This window comes from Euleptes europaea, chromosome 11 (genome assembly GCF_029931775.1).
Source record: "Euleptes europaea isolate rEulEur1 chromosome 11, rEulEur1.hap1, whole genome shotgun sequence".
NCBI lineage: Eukaryota > Metazoa > Chordata > Lepidosauria > Squamata > Sphaerodactylidae > Euleptes > Euleptes europaea.
Window position 1 is genome coordinate 8,358,430 of NC_079322.1, and position 21,170 is coordinate 8,379,599.

Below are 21,170 nucleotides of genomic sequence, written 5' to 3' on the forward strand. Positions count from 1 at the left end.
CTATTACAACTGATCTCCCGGCAATAGAAAGCAGTTCCTCTGGAGAAAAGGGCCGCTTTGGCAATTGGACTCTATGGCATTGAAGTCCCTCCCCTCCCCAAGTCCTGCCCTCCTCAGGCTCCACCCCCAACATCTCCAGGTATTTCCCAACCCGGATTAGGCAACACTAGCACAACGTTAGGGAGTAAAATATGATTTTGGCTGGGATTGCATACGTGTGTGAAACAAAACTGGCAATCCTGCTCACAACGCTGAGAACTGGAAGAACAGCCATGTACAATCCTAGTGGCAATTTACTGCCAGGACCCTGGCTGGATATTCCTCATTACGGTTCACCCTGACGAGCAAATTCAAGTGGGGTAGCTGACTAGCAGGGAATATGACTTGGCAAGCTGCACTTTCTTGTTAGATTACAACTGAAAAGTGTAGTTGCTATTTACTGCCCTGGCCCTATAAGAATGCAAAGAGACAGTGCAGATGATTTAAGAGAAGGGTGTGCCTCTTTCCAAAAGAAACAGCCCACTATTTTTCTTCCCAGTTGGGCTAGCAGAACCGAGAGAAACAGCAGCAATTTAATGCCCACTAAAGCAAGGGTGTCGAACTCATTTGTTACAAGGGCCGGATATGATATAAATGTCACTTGGTCGAAATGAAAATTAATTTATTTGCTGATGATATTATGGTTATTATGACAAACCCTAAAGAAGGAATAAAAGAAATAAAGATTATATTAGAAGACTTTGAAAGGTGTTCAGGATTAAAAGTCAATATGGCTAAATCAGAAATAATATATGTCAATGTGAATAGGGATGAAAAAAAAGAGATTAATAAAATTACAAATAGAGGATTGGGAGCCAAAAGGTTTAAATACTTAGGTATAATATTACAAAAGAATATTAATAGAATAGCAGAGGTAAATTATAACAAGGTATGGAGAAAGATAGAGAAGGAAATGAAAAGATGGAGAAAAAAAACTTTAGGAATTTCCTCTAGAACTAGAAGTACTAAAATGTTCTGGGTGCCTAAATTAATGTATTTATTTCAGACGATACCACTAGGAATCAGTACAAACAAAAATAGAACACTGGAATAGAATGATAAGAGGGTGGATATTTGATAGCAAAAAATGTAGAATTCAAAAAAGGTTGGTATATAGCCTTAGATCAGAATTGGGTTGGGGTACCCCGGATCTGAATAGCTACTACGCCGCCTTTCAATTAAAGTCATTATTAGAGATAGGAGAAGAAAGTGACCAGAAATGGGTTAGATTTGAAAATAAGATTAACAGTGACATAGGAAGATTTGGCATTTTCTCAAAAGTCTTAAGTAAAGATTTAAAATTAAGTATAGGTCCCAGATGTACAGCACTAGAGGTATGGAATAAATGGCAACCTTTATGGCTAGGAAGGACTTCAATATGGGCTCCGCTAGAGACTATGCATACTGAAATGAGAGACAGTAAATGGTGGGAAACCCTAAGGTCAAAAGGATATTATAGATTGGGAGATATGTACAGAGGAGGAACCCTAAAATCTTTACAGGAGATTGTAGAAGAGATAGGCAAGCAACATTGGCTAAAAACAACAGGCCTTTATAGAAGGGTTAAAATGATTAACGAAAAAGGGGCAATATGGTCAGAGGAACCAATGGAAGAAATATATAAAGAAATGCAAAAATCAAAACAAGGATTGGCAGGAAAAATCTACAGGAAAATGATTTCAAATAAAGATAAGACAATAACATATTTACAAAAAACTTGGAGTAAGGAAGGTCAGATATCAGAAAACACAGCAGGTAAAATTATGAAAGGACTAGAGGAAATAAAAGTGATTAAATTCAATGAATTGGAACATAATTTTTTTACAAAATGGTATAAAACACCAGCACAATTAGCAAATATGTTTCCAGGACTAAGCCCCATGTGTTGGCACTGTAGACAGTCTAAGGGTTGGTTCTCCCACATGTGGTGGGAATGCCCAGAGGTTAGGGTCTTTTGGACACAAATACTAGAAATTATAAGGAGAACATGTAAAGTATCCTTAACCATAGATTTTAACCTACTGTTAATGAGCACAACAGGGAACTCGGGGGTAAACAAGAGGGATCAGGCCATATTCAAGGCTATGTTATTAGCAAGCAAAGCAGTAATAGCTCTGGGTTGGAAGGATAAAAGTAAATGGACTATAGAAATCTGGCACAACTATTTGTTTGAATTTATACAGTTGGATATCGTCGAGATGATGCGCCAGAAGACTTCATGGGAAGACAAGAGCAGGGAAATCTTGAGTAGATGGAAGACCTACTTAGAGTGGATATCAAGGGAAGGAAGAAAAGACATTCGGTGGAAGATCCAGACTTTGTGCCCGTGGCTGGGGTTAAGAGACTAAAAAATATAAGGAGAAGGAGTGGGGCTAGGGAAGGGGATGGGAGGGATGGAAGGGAATGAGAAAAGTACGTTATACAAACAATGTATGTAGAATAAGAAATATATATTTGAAATTTGTATAAAAAGAAACAATAAAAAAATGTCACTTGGTCAGGCTGGGCCATGCCTCGCCAGCCCAGATCGAGACTGGGGGTGGTGGTGGCTGCCTTGCCTGCCTTGCGGGCTGGATAAGAATCATAGAATCATAGAGTTGGAAGGGACCACCAGGGCCATCAAGTCCAACCCCCTGCACAATGCAGGAAATTCACAACTACCTCCCCCCTCCACACCCCTAGTGACCAGAAGATGGCCAAGATGCCCTCCCTCTCATCATCTGCCTAAGGTCATGGAATCAGCATTGCTGACAGATGGCCATCTAACCTCTTCTTCAAAACCTCCAGGGAAAGAGAGCTTACCACCTCCCGAGGAAGCCTGTTCCACTGAGGAACCACTCTAACCGTCAGAAAATTCTTCCTAATGTCCAGACGGAAACTCTTTTGATTTAATTTCAACCTGTTGGTTCTGGTCCGACCTTCTTGGGCAACAGAAAACAACTCAGCAGCCTCCTCTATATGACAGCCCTTCAAGTACTTGAACATGATTATCAGTCTTCTCCTCTCAAGGGGCCGAATGTGGCTGCCAGGCTGTATGTTTGACACCCCTGCACTAAAGGGAATGTGTGAACAGAAATATTTTACTGCTGAAGTAGTCTATGAAAGTTGTAAAAGGTAGGGGTAGATGTCATCAGAAGCCCAAGGATGCACGAGCCAAGAGGAAGGATTTACCAATCTATATATGCAGTAAAGTGAGGTGTGAGGGGGGTTTGCATGTTTGACTGTTCCCCCTCTGAGAAACCTCCCTGCAACCTAGCATCTGGGTAAGGAAAAGGCTAGAGCTGGTGGTGGAAAGCACTGTAAAGTTGTAACTGACTTACGGCAACCCCATCATGGGTTTTCAAGGCAAGAGACAAACAGAGGTGGTTTGCCATTGCCTGCCTCTGCATAGCAGCCCTGGACTTCCTCCAACTACTAACCAGGGATGACTCTGCTTAGCAGCCAAGATCTGGCCAGATCAGGCTAGCCTGGGCCATCCAGGTCAGGGCAATAACACGCATACAATGTTTTATGATGTTGTCCACTGAAGCATTCACAGTATAAACAGGAACCAGCTCTACATATCTAATTTCAACATTCTTCTGTCCTCTGATTTATCTGGGCATACTTCACCTACTGAATGAAATGGGGCAGGGCTGCTTTTGACAACCTGATCCACAAATCTGTTCCTCCAAATCTCAATGACTTCAGTCTGCCTCCCGCAGCAATAAAGGGACCCCAATTCAATCCTTTTGCTTAGCGGGGGTTTTCCACAGTTGGTGTGGCAGCCTTTCCTTACTTCTACGATCATTCAGCTGCTTTAAAACCACTGGGAACAGGTGCCTAGAGAGAAACTTCGATTGCAGAGGGGCCACCAAGTGGTGATCATGTTGGTTCCCCCCCGCAAGTTAGTATTCACTCAAAAAACTCTTTTAACAATGAGACAGGATCTTTCCTTCAGTCTGTGTTGGTTTCTGTCTGCATATGAAATCTCCATTTTCTGGGAACCACGTGTTGGTCTCACTCTCACCAGTGTTTTTAGCATTTGTTCCTCTCATTCCTAGCCCATTTCTCATTCTGCTTCATCCTGATTCCCTCAGTCTGATAGTTCAACCACATGGGCTTCTAAGCGCAATGCACCACTTAGAAGAAAAAGAAGAGGAGTTGGTTTTTATATGATGACTTTCTCTACCACTTATGGAAGAATCAAATCGGCTTACAATCACCTTCCCTTCCCCTCCCCACAACAGACACCCTGTGAGGTGGGTGGGGCTGAGAGAGCTCTGAGAGAGCTGTGACTAGCCCAAGGTCACCCAGATGGCTTCACGTGTAAAGTGTGGAAACAAATCCACCAGATTAGTCTCTGCCGCTCATGTGGAGGAGTGGGGAATCAAACCCGGTTTTCCGGATCAGAGGCCACTGCTCCAAGCCACCACTCTTAACCACTACACCACTACTTGCTTAGGAGCAAGTGTACTGTATGCCTTCCAACAGTTCCCCACTTGGTTCTACAGGTTGAGTATCCCTCATCTGGACTGCTTGGGATAAGAAGTGGTCCGTATTTTGGATCTGTCCGTATTTTGGAATATTTGGGAATTTTTGCATATACTTAATGAAGTATCTTGGAGATGGGATCCAAATTCATTTATGTTTTATATATGTTTAAATATACTCTTTATACACCTAGCCTGAATGTAATTTTAAACAATTATTTTCAATAATTTTGTGTACATAGAACCATCAGAAAGCAAAGGTGTAACTATCTCGCCAGACTTCAGAGAGGCTGGGTGGTGTGGGTGTGTGCCAGGCCCGCGTGGCCCGGCCTCGGAGGCTGGGCGGCATTTATGTGAGTTGGATCTGTGTGGCCCGGCCTCTTGGAAGTCAGGAGAGGCTGGACAACGCAGATCTGCCTTCATGCCGGCTCAAAAGGTCCGGTTTTCGGATGAGTCCAGATATCAGGTGTCCGGATAAGGGATACTCAACCTGTATTATTTCTCACATCTAACAGTGCTCACGAACTCTGGCTATCGACTAAGATATTAAAATCCTGAACAAATAAACTTCAGAAGCTCTTGATACCACAGACAATATGAGAGGATGATTCCAAACCCTGTCCACTATTCTGTGTATATGTATAAATAATTATAGTGGAGAAGAGGCGAGGGTATCCCTTCTAGTGGGAGCACATCACTAGGAGTCACAATCTTCAGTGGTGAGCCAGTATGGTGCAGTGGTTAGCCTGTTATCTTAGGATCTGGGAGACCCAGGTTCAAATCCTTCCTCTGCCTTGGAAGATGACCTTGGGTGACCTTGGGCCAGTCACATACACTCTGGCTAACCTACCCCACAGGATTGTTGTGAGGATAAAATGGAGGAGAGGAGAACAATCTAAGCCACTTTGGGTCCCTATTGGGGGGAAAGGCAGGGTATAAATGAAGCAAATAAATATTGACAATCTGTATTTAAAATTATTTATAATATTATTTTCTACAGAATATAGGATTAGAGATATACAATATTTGGATATTTTGAGATCACTGGATTTTTTCAGGGGAATTGATATATATGCAATACTCATTAGTTTTCTTCTTTATTAACTTAAATGCATAATTTATAAATGAGCATATATATATTGCTGATCTCTTGGAATGCAAAAGCTAAGACACATGCTAAGTTATCATAGGGTACAGCAGATTGGAGCTCTCTGTCGCTAACGGTACAATTGCAGTTTTGTTTGTTGGAAATTAACAATGCAATCCAATGCAGAGATATTCTAGTTTAAAGTCATGTCTAAGTCTAGGACTGGAGTCACTCAGCATAGGGCTGCTCTGTCAGTTTTCTACCAGCAGAGAGCTGAAGACTGCTTATGTTACTTTAGCATATGTATCTTAGGGCCAAACTAGATGCCATTTTAGAGCTGAGCTCTGCCATTTAAAAATGCCACAAGGGCCCAATCCTGATCAGGCCCACAGTGTGACAGAACCAAGTGATCTTGTCCGTCCCCCCTGCCCCGCATGCCTTTTCAAGTGCCGAAATAGCCATGGGGGGTGCCAACTACCCTTCAGATAGGATTGCCAAGTCTGGGTTGAAAGATTCCTGGAGATTCTGGGGGTGGAGCCTGGGGGGCAGGATTTGGGAAAGGGAGGGACCTCGGCAGGGTACCGGGTTGCCAACTGCCAGGTACTAGCTGGAGATCTCCTGCTATTGTTGTGCACATCACTATTACAACTGATCTCCAGCCGATAGAGATCAGTTCACCTGGAAAAAATGGCAGCTTTGGACTCTATGGCATTGAAGTCCCTCCCCTCCCCAAACCCCACCTTCCTCAGGCTCCGCTCCCAAAATCTCCCGCTGGTGGAGAAGAGGGACCTGGCAACCCTAGCAGGTATAATGACGTAGAATCCACAATCCAAAGCGGCCATTTTTTCCCAAGGGAACTGATCTTTCTCATCTGGTTAGCAGTTGCAATTCTGGGAGATCTCCAGGCCCCACCTGGAGGTCGGCAACCTTACCTTCAAGCCATTTTTAAATGGCTGAGTTCATCTCTAAAATGGTGTCGGCACCACAGGTCAGACCTGTGGACACTGTAATGTCTAGTTTGGCCCTTAGCTTTTGCCATAGGAAGTAGGAAAAATAAAAGCTGAAAATAGAAAACACTTGTTTCGAACAAAAGACTCTATGTTCCTTGGACAGAAATAGCCTCATCATATTTGGATGTCAAGTTAAACTTGATAATACTGAATACTTCAATAGTTTATCAATATACACATTATAGCTTATTGTGAATAAAATGTCTCATTTAAACAATAAATAACCTTAAAAATATGCTGTATGTATCAGCTGTATGCATAGGAATTATCATTATCTTATTTGAGTCAACAAATGATTAAAAAGAGAATTGGTTATTCTACAGTTATCTACATTTGTGCAGTTATTTTGTCAAACTATTGAAAAATACTAAAAAACGGAAATAAGTGATCACGTGACTTTCCCATTCTCTGATCATCAGGGCACAGAATAGAACGGCTCATATGACTCCTCTACTGTAAGAGCTCACAAAGCTCAATCAGCCCTGCATATGGATGGGAAATAGGCCAGATTACATACTTTAAAAAACAAACAGTTAGTACTTGGTTTGCCTAATTCTCGCTCAAAGGTTTGTTCTTTGCCACCTGCTTAATGATCCCCACAGAGCTCATACCGCATTGTAATGAGCTCTCGGAATCCATGATTGAGGTCACTTTTCTCTGTGGGTCAACACATTAACAAACTTGCACTACCAATTTAAAAGCTGGTCACAATTTTAGGTTCAGAAGGTCAATGTTCTTCATTAGGTGTGGAGGCCACGTGTACAATTTACCTCAGAAGTCAAATGTCAATGGAATACCTAGGCAGTCATGCAGAAGTCTTACCTTCAATGAAAGAAAGAATGAGAGGAAACTGAAAGACCGGCCAAGACTCGGATCCCATGGCCCATAAAAAGCTGAGTTTATTTCATACTTGAGAAGAGTGCTGTGGTTTAAGTCATAGTGGCATATACTATAGAACGACCCGATGAACAGATAACTGAGACGCTATTTAAGCCAAGCTTACTTCTACTATGGTCTACTTGTGAAGATGGGCAACCAAACCTTAATGGGTTTTTTTTTTACTTACAATTAGCTCAGGGACAGCGTAGCTGTGCCGCCTCCTGGCTTGCAGTGGCGCGGAAGCCAAAATAAAATGAAATTCCCCAAGTCCTGTGAAACTCCTTCATAGAGTTCTATGGGGCTACTCCTGCCTTTTTGCAGGCATAACTCAGTGGCTGCAAAAGGGTGTTTGTGGGCCAAAAGGGCTTTGGGAAAACACTGCTGACAAGGCTGTGCTGGTGCCCACAGCTCATGCCAGATTAGCCGGTGCAAGTGGCACTAACGCCGGTGCAGGCGTCACGCTGGCTCCTATCCCCTCCCCCCCTCCCCCCCATGAGGACTGAGAAGTAAGCACTCAAGGTCTGGTCGTGTGTGAGTAAAGTGCCGTCAAGTTGCAGCCGACTTATGGTGACCCTGTAAGGGTTTCAAGGCAAGAGATGAACAGAGGTCGTTTGTCATTGATTTTCTCTGCATAGCAACCCTGGCCTTCCTTGGTGGTCTCCCATCCAAGTGGAACCAAGGCCGACTCTGCTTAGCTTCTGAGATCTGGTGAGACTGGGCCAGTCTGGGCCATCCAGGTCAAGGCCAAGGTCTGGTTAGGGTCAGCTAAAAGGCCGCTGTTTCATTGGCTTCTGAAAACCAGAACAGAATGGACTGATTCTACTCCTAAAGGACACTCAAATCATATTTTGATGCAAGATCCAATAAATTCCTGACTTGTCTTGCTGACAACCTTCCTATTCCAGAAAGTGGAAACAAGGGGATCTGCTATCTTAGACCTGATTCTCACCAACAGGGAAGAAATGGTTGATGAGGTTAAAGTAGTAGGCCCTCTGGGTAGTAGTGACCATGTAATCTTGGAATTTACAATCTTGGGGAAAGGAAAAACTGTACATAGTCAGACATATAGGTTGGACTTTAGGGAAGCAAATTTTAACAAACATAAACTTATGCTGGGTAGAATCCCATGGTCAGAAATACTTAAGGAGAAGGGAGTTCAGGAAGGATGGGAGTTTCTTAAAAATGAAATAATGAAGGCACAATCACAAACCATACCTATGAGAAGGAAAAATGGGAGGAGCCTAAAGAGGCCAGGGTGGCTCCATAAACAGCTTTTTAAAGATTTGAGAAATTTGGGAAGTGGAAGGAAGGCCTTATAACCAAAGAGGAATATAACTAGTGCTTGTAGGGAGAGTGTTAGGAAAGCTAAAGCTCAGTATGAGCTTAGGCTAGCATGTACAGAGTAAGAATAAGAACAAGATAAGCCCATTGTGGGGACTGGAAAGTAAAATTGTAACAGGAGTTGAAGAGTGGGCAGAACTCCTCAATTCCTACTTTTCCTCAGTCTTTTCTTGCGATGGAAGCGGTGCTCAACATGGCATAAACAGAATACATGATGAGGGAAGGGATTTGCAGCCTAGGATTGGCACGGGGGTACTGCAAAAACACCTAGGCCATTTATGCATGGATGAATTTGCTGCTCCCTCAAAGCTCTTTTTTAAAATCCGCCTTTTAAAATGACTATTCACAGCACCGAATCAAATGAGAAAGTCCGATGTTGATTGGAGCCGCGAATTATGCAATGGTATCCCAACGCGCAGAACTTTGCTCTGATAGGGCTGGGTTATCTCAATGGTGTTCCTCCCACAGCCATTTACCCACCTCTTTCCCAGCCCTCTGTTGTCCCACACATGCGCGCAGCACAGCGGCCACCCTCAAAAAAGCCTGTTTTCTGCTGGTGGAGATCTCGCTAAGGACTAGGGCTGTAGATTCGGTTCGGCCCGAACTGAAAAACAGCCGAATTTCCCCTGATTCGGCGGTTTTTAGTTAGGGACGAACCGAACTCAAAAATGGCGGGAAACCGGGGGAGCCGAATTCAGCAAGTTCGGGAGTTCATTAATAAATTCGGCAAATTCGGGGCGTCAGTAAGCAGCATAACCGTCAGTAAGCAGCATTCTCCTCCCCCGGCCAATCGGTGGCCAAGCTGGGTGGTCTTCTGGCCAATCAGTCAGGATTGAGTACTGGAGGAATCAGCTGCTGCGCGGCCCAGCCGGGGAGAGAGAGAGAGTGAGAGAAATCCTCATGGGGGGGTGCTTGTGCACATTCGCTCTTTTCCGTGGCTGCAGGGGGCGCATTTTTGGGGGTAGAGACCCCAAACTTTCAGAGGAGCTTCAGACGAGCCTTCTTAAGAGACTCCCCAAGTTTTGTAAACATTGGGTCAGGGCCCCCCGAGATATGGGCTCCACCCCTTTTCCCTCCCCCCCTTTTCCATTTCTGTGGCTGCAGGGGGCACTTTTTTGGGGGTGCAGCCCCCAAACATTCAGCATAGCTTCAGACGAACCTTCTTAAGAGACCCCCCAAGTTTTGTAAAGATGGGTTCAGTGGGGGCAGAAATATAGGCTCCCCCCTTTTCTCTTTCCGTGGCTGCAGCGGGTGCATTTTTGGGGGTGCAGCCCCAAACATTCAGCATAGCTTCAGACAAGGCTTCTTAAGAGACTCTCCAAGTTTTGTAAACATTGGGTCAGGGGGTCCCGAGATATGGGCTTTCCCCTTTTCCCTATTGGGATGAATGGATCACCCGATCCTGTATGCATCTCCAGAGCGGCAAATCCAAGGCAAACCTCCCGTGCTTAAATAGAATCATATTGGATTACCCAGTCCTCCCAGCCCCTCTGGATGGAACAGAAGACAGCCACAGTAAGACCCCTTTGGGGGCTTTAATCTATAATTTTTCTCCTGTGTTTGTGTGTGGGGAGGGAGCAGTTTCTGTGGGTGGGGGGGAAGCCAAAGGGGGCTTTCACCCGTTCTGCCTGGGGTGTGTGTGCCCCCTCGAGTCTCTCTCTCCCTGGTTTGAGGGGGGGCTTCAGTTGTGTGTCCTCAGGTTTTCCCTCATTCATACGACGGTTAGGTCTATTTTGATGGTTGCTCAAAACTGGTTTTCAAATGGTTACTTAAAGAATGCATTTTCCTGGTCCCAAGTCCCATGCAAAAGGGGAAATTCCACCCCTCCTGCTCATTATGCATAGCTAGCTGCCTCTGTCCCTTTCCATGGTTTGCAAACTCCCAGGTGTCAGGTGTTGCTTTGCATGTTTGCAAAGGTGTTGCTTTGCAGTTGTGTTGCTTTGCAGTGTTGCTCTGCAGTGGTGTTGCTTTGCAAACCTCTTAGCACCTGCCCCACCCTTTGCATGTTTGCAAAGGTGTTGCTTTGCAGTTGTGTTGCTTTGCAGTGTTGCTTTGCAGTTGTGTTGCTTTGCAAACTTCTTTGCACCTGCCCCGCCCTTGCTCTCATCAGCTGTTTGTCGGGGCTGGGAGCTTTGTGCGTGGGTGGCAAGCTCTGCTCAGAGATGCACATTAAGGGTGGGGGGACCCCTTTTGGGGCCCATATCTCAGCCCCCCCGACCCAATCTTTACAAAAATTGGGGGGTCTTGCAAGAAGTGTCCTTTGAAGCTCCGCTGAAAGTTTGGGACCTCTACCCCCAAAAATGCCCCCCTGGAGCCGTGGAAAGGCGCGGTTGTGTTTTTAATGGCTTTATTCGGCTGAATTTTTTTCCCGAACTTTGAATTCACGCCGAATTGCACGGACCCGAAGTGGGGAGTTCGAACTTCGGCATATCCCGAATCCAGACGGGCCGAATTCGGCCGAATCCAAACTATACTGAATTTTTTTTTCAACAGCCCTACTAAGGACTATGTCATCCTGTTGTTGTTGTTATTTCTCCCCAATAAAATAGCGATATACCGATAAATTGGTACCTCCCTCATGGGAGGTCTTGCCTTGGATTTGCCACTCTCCGGATGCACATCTTCCCCACCCAAATTCTCAAAACTGAAAAACAAGAGGTCTTAGCATTCACAGCAATGGAAAAATATGCATCTACAGAGCGGCAAATTCAAGTCAAAACCTCCCATGCAGAAGTATCTTGATTCCTAGAGCAAAGTTTTCTTGCCAGCCCAAAGCAGAGGCTGCAAGAATCCCAGCTGTACAAAGAGAAGCAGGGTGTGTGTTGTGTGCCTTCTGCACAGGGTAAAAGGACTGGGCGGATCACCCACACACACACCGCCGCCTTCACCTCAGAGCCGCAGCCTGTTCACAGGAACCTCCTGAATCCTCGCAGACTCCCCCCCCCACGGCCCTGCTCCCCCAAAGAGAGAGGAGTTCTTGCTTCAGGGAGCAGAAGTCCAGAAGCTTTTCCCAGAGCATGCAGAGAATTCCAGAGCTTTTCTCCTGCAAGCCTCCCCCCAAAAGGCAAAATGTGGGCCCAGTATCCCAACCTCTAGAGAAAAGGAACAAAAGCTATTGATAGAGAAGTCTAGCGCTTTATCGCAAGAGTTGGAAAAACAATTTCCCGCATGGGAGGGCATGCCTTGGATTTGCCACTCTCTAGATGCACATTTTCCCCAACGGAATGTTGAACACTCAAAAACAAGCACCCCTACCTGCTTAGAAAATTCACGAGGAAATATGCATTTATAAAGTGGCTAGTTTGAGTCAAACCTCAGATGTCATGAAGAGGAACATGGGAGGTCTTGCCATGGATTTGCCGCTCTCTAGATGCACATTTTACCCAAAGAATGTTCAGAAGTCAAAAACAAGCACCCCTACTTGCTTTGAGAACTCATGGGGGGAAGATGCATCTACAGATAGAAGGGGGGGTTATGAGACAGTGGGAAAAAGTTGCCGGGATCTGAGAAAGAATGAAGCAGGAGAAGAATATGCTGCATGGCAGTGGCGAGATAGCGAAATAGCAATATATCGATAAGGGAAATGAAACAATTTTTAAAAAACAACGGCAAGTTGTTTGCATTCACGCCGCACTCTGGTGCGAAAAATGAACAGGGAAATGGCTTCTTCCCTCGACGGCAGGATCAGAAAGGGGATGGGGTCGGGAAGAGCAGGTAGGCGGTACAAAGGCGGAGGAAGACCTGGGTGGGCGAAGGAGAGGCGAAGACAAGATAATTCACGGCTTTAATTATTCATGCAACCTAGAGCGGATTCTTCGCAGTCACGGCAGGGCGGTCCAAAAAAGTCACGTTATAAGTGCTTTTCCAAAATGCACTGTTTGTGAGTACTGGCTGCTCAGTGGCATCTGATTCATCGATTTCCCGTGCAAAACTAAAAAAACAACTGCGGGGTCCTTCAGCATGGACAGCGAAGCAAATGGCCATGCATAAATAGCCCTAGTTTCTTTAAATGAAACAAAGTCCTCAGGGCCAGATGAATTCCATCCAAGGGTACCCAAAGAACTTGCAGATATAATTTCTGAGCCTCTGTCCATTATTTTTGAGAAGTCTTGGAGAACAGGTGAGGTACCAGGAGATTGGAGGCGGGCAAATGTTGTCCCCATGTTCAAGAAGGGGAAATAGGAGAATCCGGGTAACTACCAACCCATCAGCTTGACTTCTATACCGGGAAAGGTTTTTGAACAAATCATCAGTCAGTCCTTGAGCATTTAGAAAGGATGGATTGGATCACTAGGAGCCAGCATGGGTTTCTCAAGAACAAGTCATGTCAGACTAATCTTATCTCCTTTTTTTAGAAAGTTACTACCTTGCTGGATCAGGGGAATGCTGTAGACATAAAATTCCACATAGTATTCTTGTTGACAAATTGGGAAAATGTGGTTTAGATCCTATTACTGTTAGATGGATCTGTAACTGGTTGACAGATCACACCCAAAGAGTGCTTGTTAATGGTTCCTCATCCACTTGCAGAGAAGTGACTAGTGGAGTGCCTCAGGGATCTGTCCTGGGCCCTGTGTTGTTCAACATCTTTATAAAGGATTTGGATGAAGGAATAGAGGGGATGCTTATTAAATTTGCAGATGATACTAAATATGGTAGAAGACAGAGCCAGGATACAGGATGATCTTGACAGGCTGAAGAACTGGGCTAAAACTAATAAAATGCACTTCAACAAAGATAAATGTAAAGTTCTGCATTTAGGTAGGAAAAATCAAATGCATAATTATAGGATGGGGGAGAGTTGTCTTAGCAGTAGTGTGTGTGAAAAAGGTCTTGGGGTCTTAGTAGACCAAACACTGAACATGAGTCAGCAGTGTGATGTGATAGCTAAAAAGGCAAATGCGTTCTTGGGCGGTATCAACAGAAGTATAGTGTCCAGATCATGTGAAGTGATGGTATCACTTTACCCTGCTCTGGTTAGACCTCACCTAGACCTCATAGAGTTGCCATAGGGCAGAAGCAACTTGTCAACACATAACACATACACGCACTTTGTACAATTGTTTTAGTGCAGTGGCAAAAATCTGCACATGTTTCACACTTCAATTTCTGGCAACTGTTCTCTATGATTTCCCTTCCTGTAAAGCATCTCCAAGAAGTCAAGTCCCATAAAAATCCTTGCTTGCCATTCCCTTCACACACAAGTTATCTCACCTATCCCTCCAATATCTGTCTGTCTGTAAAGTGCCGTCAAGTCGCAGCTGACTTATGGCGACCCCTTTTGGGGTTTTCAAGGCAAGAGACTAACAGAGGTGGTTTGCCAGTGCCTTCCTCTGCACAGCAACCCTGGTATTCCTTGGTGGTCTCCCATCCAAATACTAACCAGGGCTGACCCTGCTTAGCTTCTGAGATCTGACGAGATCAGGCTAGCCTGGGCCATCCAGGTCAGGTCCCTCCAATATACCTTAACTTAAAAGATGGTATTTTCTTTTCTTTTTTTTAAGCTATGGTTTGGTTCTCTGCTAAATCACATTTGGCTCTGGAACCATAGGTTGCAGGCCCCTGTCAAACAGACTAGAAAAAATATATTGAGATATTGAATGGCATTGTATTTATGAAAACTGTGATCTTTGTCCTTTTGCGTACGCCATTTACTTGAAATATTTCACACGACACTGTTGGAAGTGCTGTGTGTGATCGCAAGTTGGTGAACAGTCTGGGAGGAAACCATAAGGTAACAAGTCTTCTATTTTTGTGAGGAGAAGGTGGGAGGTGATCCCCTCACAATTTACCTCTCACTGGCCAGAAGTAAAAAACAAAGCAAAAAATGTGTGTGTGTGTTGAAAAAAAGGACATCTTTTTAGGGCAGTGTCAGTTTACCAGTTTTACCAGACTCTTCTCATTATGCCATTTTCTCCCTCACAACATAGTTGGAAGGGTTTTTTAAATTAAATCACCACAAAACTATTTAGGTATGTTCCATTTTTTAAAACTGCAAATTAGCCTTAAGAGAAATTTCAGTGAGTATATTACTTATTCAACCTTGACTTAATGTTCCTGTTTTACTTTGGACTACAACCTCAGCTGATGTGATTTCATGAACACCTGAGGCAACCATTTTTCGTTTGGCTGCTCTTTCTGCTAATAATGCTTCGCGTTATTGCCAACTTTTGACATCTGGTTAGCAAAGGGATGTAATAAAATTCCATTCTGACCTGTGGTGATACACAAACTGTGGTGCTTAAATGCCCTAATCCTGAACAAAACACACACATACACAAGAACTGCTTTGAGGGAAAAGATCGAAGGTCCTTCTAAAGTCCAGCATTCTGAATCTTAGAGTGGTTCCACATCATTTCAATTGTGGTAGCAAAACTTCCACCACTTTTACACATACTTTTAAAGTTGGTTGAAGAGAAGACTGGTAACTATTTGCATTTCTTGTGCTCTTTCCCTGTTACACTCCCGATTCTTCTAGGAGCCAGTCTTCAGTGAACTGGAAAATCTGAACATTAATAGAAGAGCTTAGCATTTTGAGGTATTGTTAGCTGAAACTTGGGTACTGCTTTCGGGGAGTGCATGTGCATAAATTACTCCCTAGGAATTGGTTATGGGGTTAGAGGATTTCCTGCTTAATAGCAGTGTGGGAAGAGAGAAGTACAGGTATGGAGCCATGATGTAATAGTACAAATCAGCTTGCTTAAAAAAATAATAAAAAGTACATCACTGCTGACATTGGGCGAAAACGCATGGTCACTTTATCCTCCTTTAATCCCTGTTTTAGCCAGGATCGAACGCACATTAAGCGAAACGCATGCGTTCGATCCAGGCTGAATCCTGGCTGAAACAGAGATTAAAGAAGGGTAAAGCGACCATTCGTTCTCGCCCATTGTTGAACAGTGGGAGGGAGTGGAATCAATATCAGAACAGACCCTCCTCTGTGTGGATGGGAAAATCCAGGAGGTAAATTACTTCAATGTCATGGTATCCATCAACATGTGGATCCTCCATACTAATTCCAAGCATAACTAATGTTGAAGCAGCATTAACTGGTTTGCAGAGATAGGACCCAGTTTGGAACCAACCCAACCATGTTCAACCAGATACTTCTGGAAAGTTCAGAAGTTGGCTACTTTTTACAAACCTCACTGAAACTAACTGTAGATGGAGTTTGCACAGATTGTAGTTCAAAATGGTTTGGGGCTCCAGAATTTAGCATGCCCTTCTTGAACTTAAGCTATCTATTGAAATTAGTAATGATCTGGATTTTAATAGCTCCCTTTTAAAATATTTCTAAGGGTTGGATGGTTTACTGGGAAAGGCCTTGAACACCAGATTTTACTTCTTATTTTTATAAAGTCGTTTATTAACGTAACCCTTGTGCCTTCCCCATTGTCCTACACAGAGGAGCAAGGAACCCCTTGGAAAGACAATCATAGGAAGAGCTGCAAAGTTAAACAGTTACCATGATGGAGTATCCGACTGATAGGCAGTGGCGATGGCATTTTACTTCTGTTGCTAATAGGGGCGGAAAGAAAGGGGGTAGACGGGTACCTGTCCGAGAACTATGTACTTAGCAGTTGCTAGCGTACACATTGGAGAACTGAAGATTAGCTTGACAAAGTACACCAAAGGAAGCAGACAGGGATTAAGGGTCAAAGCACTGACTCCAGAGTAAACACACTAACATGGATGGAATTACTCCTGAGTAAGGAACCAGAGGGGATTACAGCATGAGTTTTGCCTCCAAAGCAAACGGGTGAGAGGAAGAAGCCCACCGGAACACAGGTGGATCTATAGCTGTTAATTATCAAACGATCTCGTAGAAATTCTGGGGAAAGAAAGCCAAACAGATACTGGATTATATTTTCAGTCATCATCAAAGGAAAGGGAGGCATGGGCTGGTAATTGGGGATTCCCTACTGAGAGGGGCAGAGGCTAAAGTGTGTCAACCAGACTTGTCATCTTGAGAGGTATGTTGTCTACTAGGTGCACACATCCAGGATGGGATGGAAATGGTAGAAAGACCCTCGGTAGTAGGGCCCATGTAATTCTGGGATTTACAACCTTGGGCAAGGGAAAAGCTGTATGTAGTCATAGGTTGGACTTTAGGAAAGCAAATTTTAACAAACTTAATCTTACTCTGGGTAGAATCCCATGGTCAGAAATACTTAAGGAGCAAGGAGTTCAAGACGGATTGGAGTTTCTTAAAAGTGAAATATTGAAGGCACAATCACAAACGATTCCTATGAGAAGGGAAAATGGGACAAGCCTAAAGGAGCCAGGATGGCTCCATAAACAGCTTTCTAAAGATTTGAGAAATAAAAAAGACATTTATGAAATGGAAGGAGAGCCTTATGACCAGGGATGAATATAAACAAATAATCAGTGCTCGTAGGGAGAGTGTTAGAAAAGCTAAAGCTCAGTATGAGCGTAGGCTAGTGAGAGATGCTAAACACAACAAAAAAGGGTTCTTTTCCAATGTACAGAGTAAGAAAAAGAACAAGGACATGGTAGGCCCACTGTGAGGAAAGGAAAGTGAAATTGAAACAGGTGATGAAGACAGGGCAGAACTGCTCAATTCCTACTTTTCCTCAGTATTCTTTTGCAAGAGAAACAGTGCTCAACATAGCAAAAACAGAACAGATGATGAGGGAAGGGAGTTGCAGCCTAGGATCGGCACTGGAGTACTACATAAATACCTACTTTCTTTAAATGAAACAAAGTCCTCAGTGCCAGATGAATTGCATCCAAGAGTACTAAAAGAACTTGTGGGTGTAATTTCTGAGCCTCTGTCCATTATTTTTTAGAATTCTTGGAGAATGGATGAGTTTTCAGAAGACTGGAGGAGGGCAAATTTTCAACAAGGGGGGAAAGGAGGATCCAGGTAACTACCGACTCATCAGCTTGATGTCTGTAACTGGAAAAGTTTTTGAACAAATCATCAAACCATCAGTTCTTGAACATTTAAAAAGGATGGCTGTGATTACTAAGAGCCAGCATGGGTTTCTCCAGAACAAGTCATATCAGATTAACCTCATCTCGTTTTTGAGGAAGTTACTACCTTGCTGGATCAGGGGAATGCTGTAGACATAGTTTATCTAGATTTCAGTAAGGCCTTTGATAAGGTTCCACATAATATTCTTGTTCAGAAGTTGGTAAAATGTGGTTTAGATCCTATTACTGTTAGATGGATCTGTAACTGGTTGACAGATTGCACCCAAAGAGTGCTTGTTAATGGTTCCTCATCCTCTTGGAGAGGAGTGCCTCAGAGATCAAATGCATAATTATTGTGCAGGAGGTCAGCGTTTTGCTCTTGTGGCCCTTTCTTACATGCCCAGGATAATGCCGATCACCACTTTAGGGTCAGGAAGCAATTTTCCTACAGGCCAGATTGGCCAAGGATCCTGGAAGAATTTTTTTTTTTGCCATCTTCTGGACATGGAGTAGGTGTCGCTGGGGGTGTGAGGAGGCAGTTGTGAATTTCCTGCATTGTGCAGGGGGTTGGACTAGATGACCCTGGTGGTCCCTTCCAACTCTGATTCTATTATTTCCACATCCTTAAATTAGAAACCACAGTTATATTTATGGTAAAGAATGTTAGGGACACTGAAGAAATCAGAGTTAAAAAGCCCTGGTTTCCCAGTCTTCCAAAAAAAGTCCTCATTAAATTACACAGGACATGAAGCAGCCAACACAGAAATTTATTCCATTAAAATCAATGTGTCTAGGAAATGCTAAACTTTGCCTAGATCATGTCCATAGGAACTGGGCCTATTTCTTAAGAATATAATATACCTGTATTTACTCATATGCAAGACTAGGTTTTTTTCCAGGTCTGCCTCAAAAAACAAGAAGGCGAAGAAGAAAAGGAAGGAAGGAAAGGAAGGAAGGATTGTCTTAAATTCACATACAAATTATAGTTACATCCAATAATAAACTTCTTTTTTGTGTAAATATTTGGGGAGTCCTCTTCCTTTTGAGTAAATGTAGTAGGTATACCCAAGGATTTGTAATCTCATGATGTTTCATAGGAGAACCACTAGAATCATAGAGTTGGAGGGGACCACCAGGGTTATCTAGTCCAACCCCCTGCACAATGCAGGAAATTCCAAACTACCCCCCACACCCCCTTGCCCAGAAGATGGCCAAGGTGCCCTCCCTCTCATGATCTTCCTGTCCCTTGTATTACATCAGAAATAGTCAAATTTGGCATACTTTCTGCTACTTTCGAAGCTGCATGTGACCTCATTACTTTGCCCCACAAAGCAAGACTCACGCGAACCTGAGCGTGCCGCTTACCCTTCTGAGATAGCTAAGCGAAAAACTTCATTTTGAGGAAGAGAAATCAAGGAATTTTTTTAAATCACTTAATTTGGCTTTGGTGAGCTCAGAAGGAATAGTTGAGGTTGAAGAGGAGAAGGGAGGGAAAGAAAGAAAGCTATCGCTTTTCACTTAATTACATTTCACATCAGTACAGAATTCCAGGGTATGAAAATAAACTATTCTTTTGTTCTGGATAATACAACAGCTGTGAATGTAGTTAGCATTCTATTTATTGTAACAGGAGGGAAACAGTGGATATGATCCACTTTTCTCTCCCCCCACAATAAAATCACTACACAGAAGTCATCAAATTTTAAAGAAAAAAGCTGAGAGTGTTTATTTCAGGTGCCCAGAAAACCTCGAGCTGTGCAGGTGGCCTGGGTCTTGAGACGAACCTAGCCCTTTCCTTTGCCACATTTACCACCACAATGCCACCAAAATCTACCTCCCCATGGCAACTGAGGCCCCATATCAGCTATGGCAAGTGATTCCCCCTCCTGATATGAGGAAAAGAGACATCACTCATCCAGCATCAGGTTCTTCATAACCACAGAGGAGTGAGCAAACGCTTTCAACTGGTGGACTTCAGCCACACAATACTACTTCCAAAGATTATGTACTGGGAGAGAGGATCAGTCACCACAAGGGAGTAATTTTGTGTGTCATCTCCAGGATACAACAAACGTTAACGTGGGCCTCAGCCTCCTGCATGAGACACACGAACACATCTACCTAACGCAGGGTTCCCCAGCATGGCACAGTGTTTTGAGAAACTGGGTGGGGCCATGTGAGGCTTCTGCCCAACAGGGCTTCTGACTGACCATTGGAGATCTGATCGGCTGTGCAGATCTTTAACGTTGCTTTGGCAGCAGCTGTCTTCACTATATGACTGAAGACAAGCTGTGTGTATGCAAGATAATATTTCTAAACAATGTGTTCCATTTTAAAAGGCATCCTGTTAAACAAAGCTTCTTCTTAAAACATTGAAAATTCACTATGAGAGTTATGCATTACCTCAGTCCCTGATATTCTGTGACTGGTTCCACCTCTTGTGGTGGCCATTTGGTAGTTGGCTCCGCCTTCTGCGGCAGTCATTTTGTAGTTGTGCCCACCATCCAGTGTTAGAATTCCAAAGGTTCCTGCAAGCTCAAAAAGATTGGGGACCCCCACCTTAAAGGATTGCTTTAGAGGTTCTACACTAAGGCCATTCCAGCCTTCCAGAATGGCCACCTCTGCACATCTTTTCTTCAATGCAGTCTTGAGTGTTTTGCAGGATACGCGCTCAGCTCATTAGCACACCAAACTTGGCAAAAGCCCTACATGAAGTGAGTATGCACCTTGCCTCAAACATGCCCTAGAACCGTCTGCAGGCATGCAGATATTCCTTGCAAGATGAACCAATGTAGAATGGGTCCCCAAAGGCAGAAAATTTGAAGATCCCTGTCTTACAGGTTCCAAGATAAAGCATTCATCAGAATCAGTTTATTGTGCCTTACCCATGGGGGAAAGTATCTCAGCTCTAAAAGCTGTATCAGCAGTACACAATAAGATACCTACTTATTGAGCTGTTCTTGCTCTGCCTCTGGCCAGGACATGCATGCCCGTGGTTGAGGGTAAGCATGATAGACCTTCAGAGAAACTCTTCCTCTGAGCTACCATAGGCTGGTCTGAACAGAATACGAACATAAGAAGAGCCCCTACTGGATCAGACCAGTGGTCCATCCAGTCCAACATCTTATCTCACACAGCGGCCAGTCAGTTCCTCTGGAGGTGCAACACCAGGGAACGGAGGCCGAGGCCTTCCCTTGATGAGCACTGGTATTCAGAGGCTGACTGCCTCTGAACGTGGAGGTTCCCTCTAGTCACCGTGGTTAGTAGCCACTGATAGAGCTCTCCCCCATGAATCTGTCTAATCCCCTTTTAAAGCCATCTATGCCTGTGGCCACCACTACATCCTCTGGCAGTGAATCCCACCTTCTAATCACTTGCTGTGTAAAGAAATATTTCCTACAGAAT

General features: G+C 43.9%; 1 protein-coding gene across 1 annotated transcript in view; it reads right to left on the reverse strand.

Annotated features, from left to right (window-relative positions):
• SLC9A3 (solute carrier family 9 member A3) overlaps positions 1-21,170 on the reverse strand; it is a 78,231-nt gene that overhangs the window by 43,517 nt on the left and 13,544 nt on the right. The gene's annotated exons all lie outside the window — the stretch shown is intronic.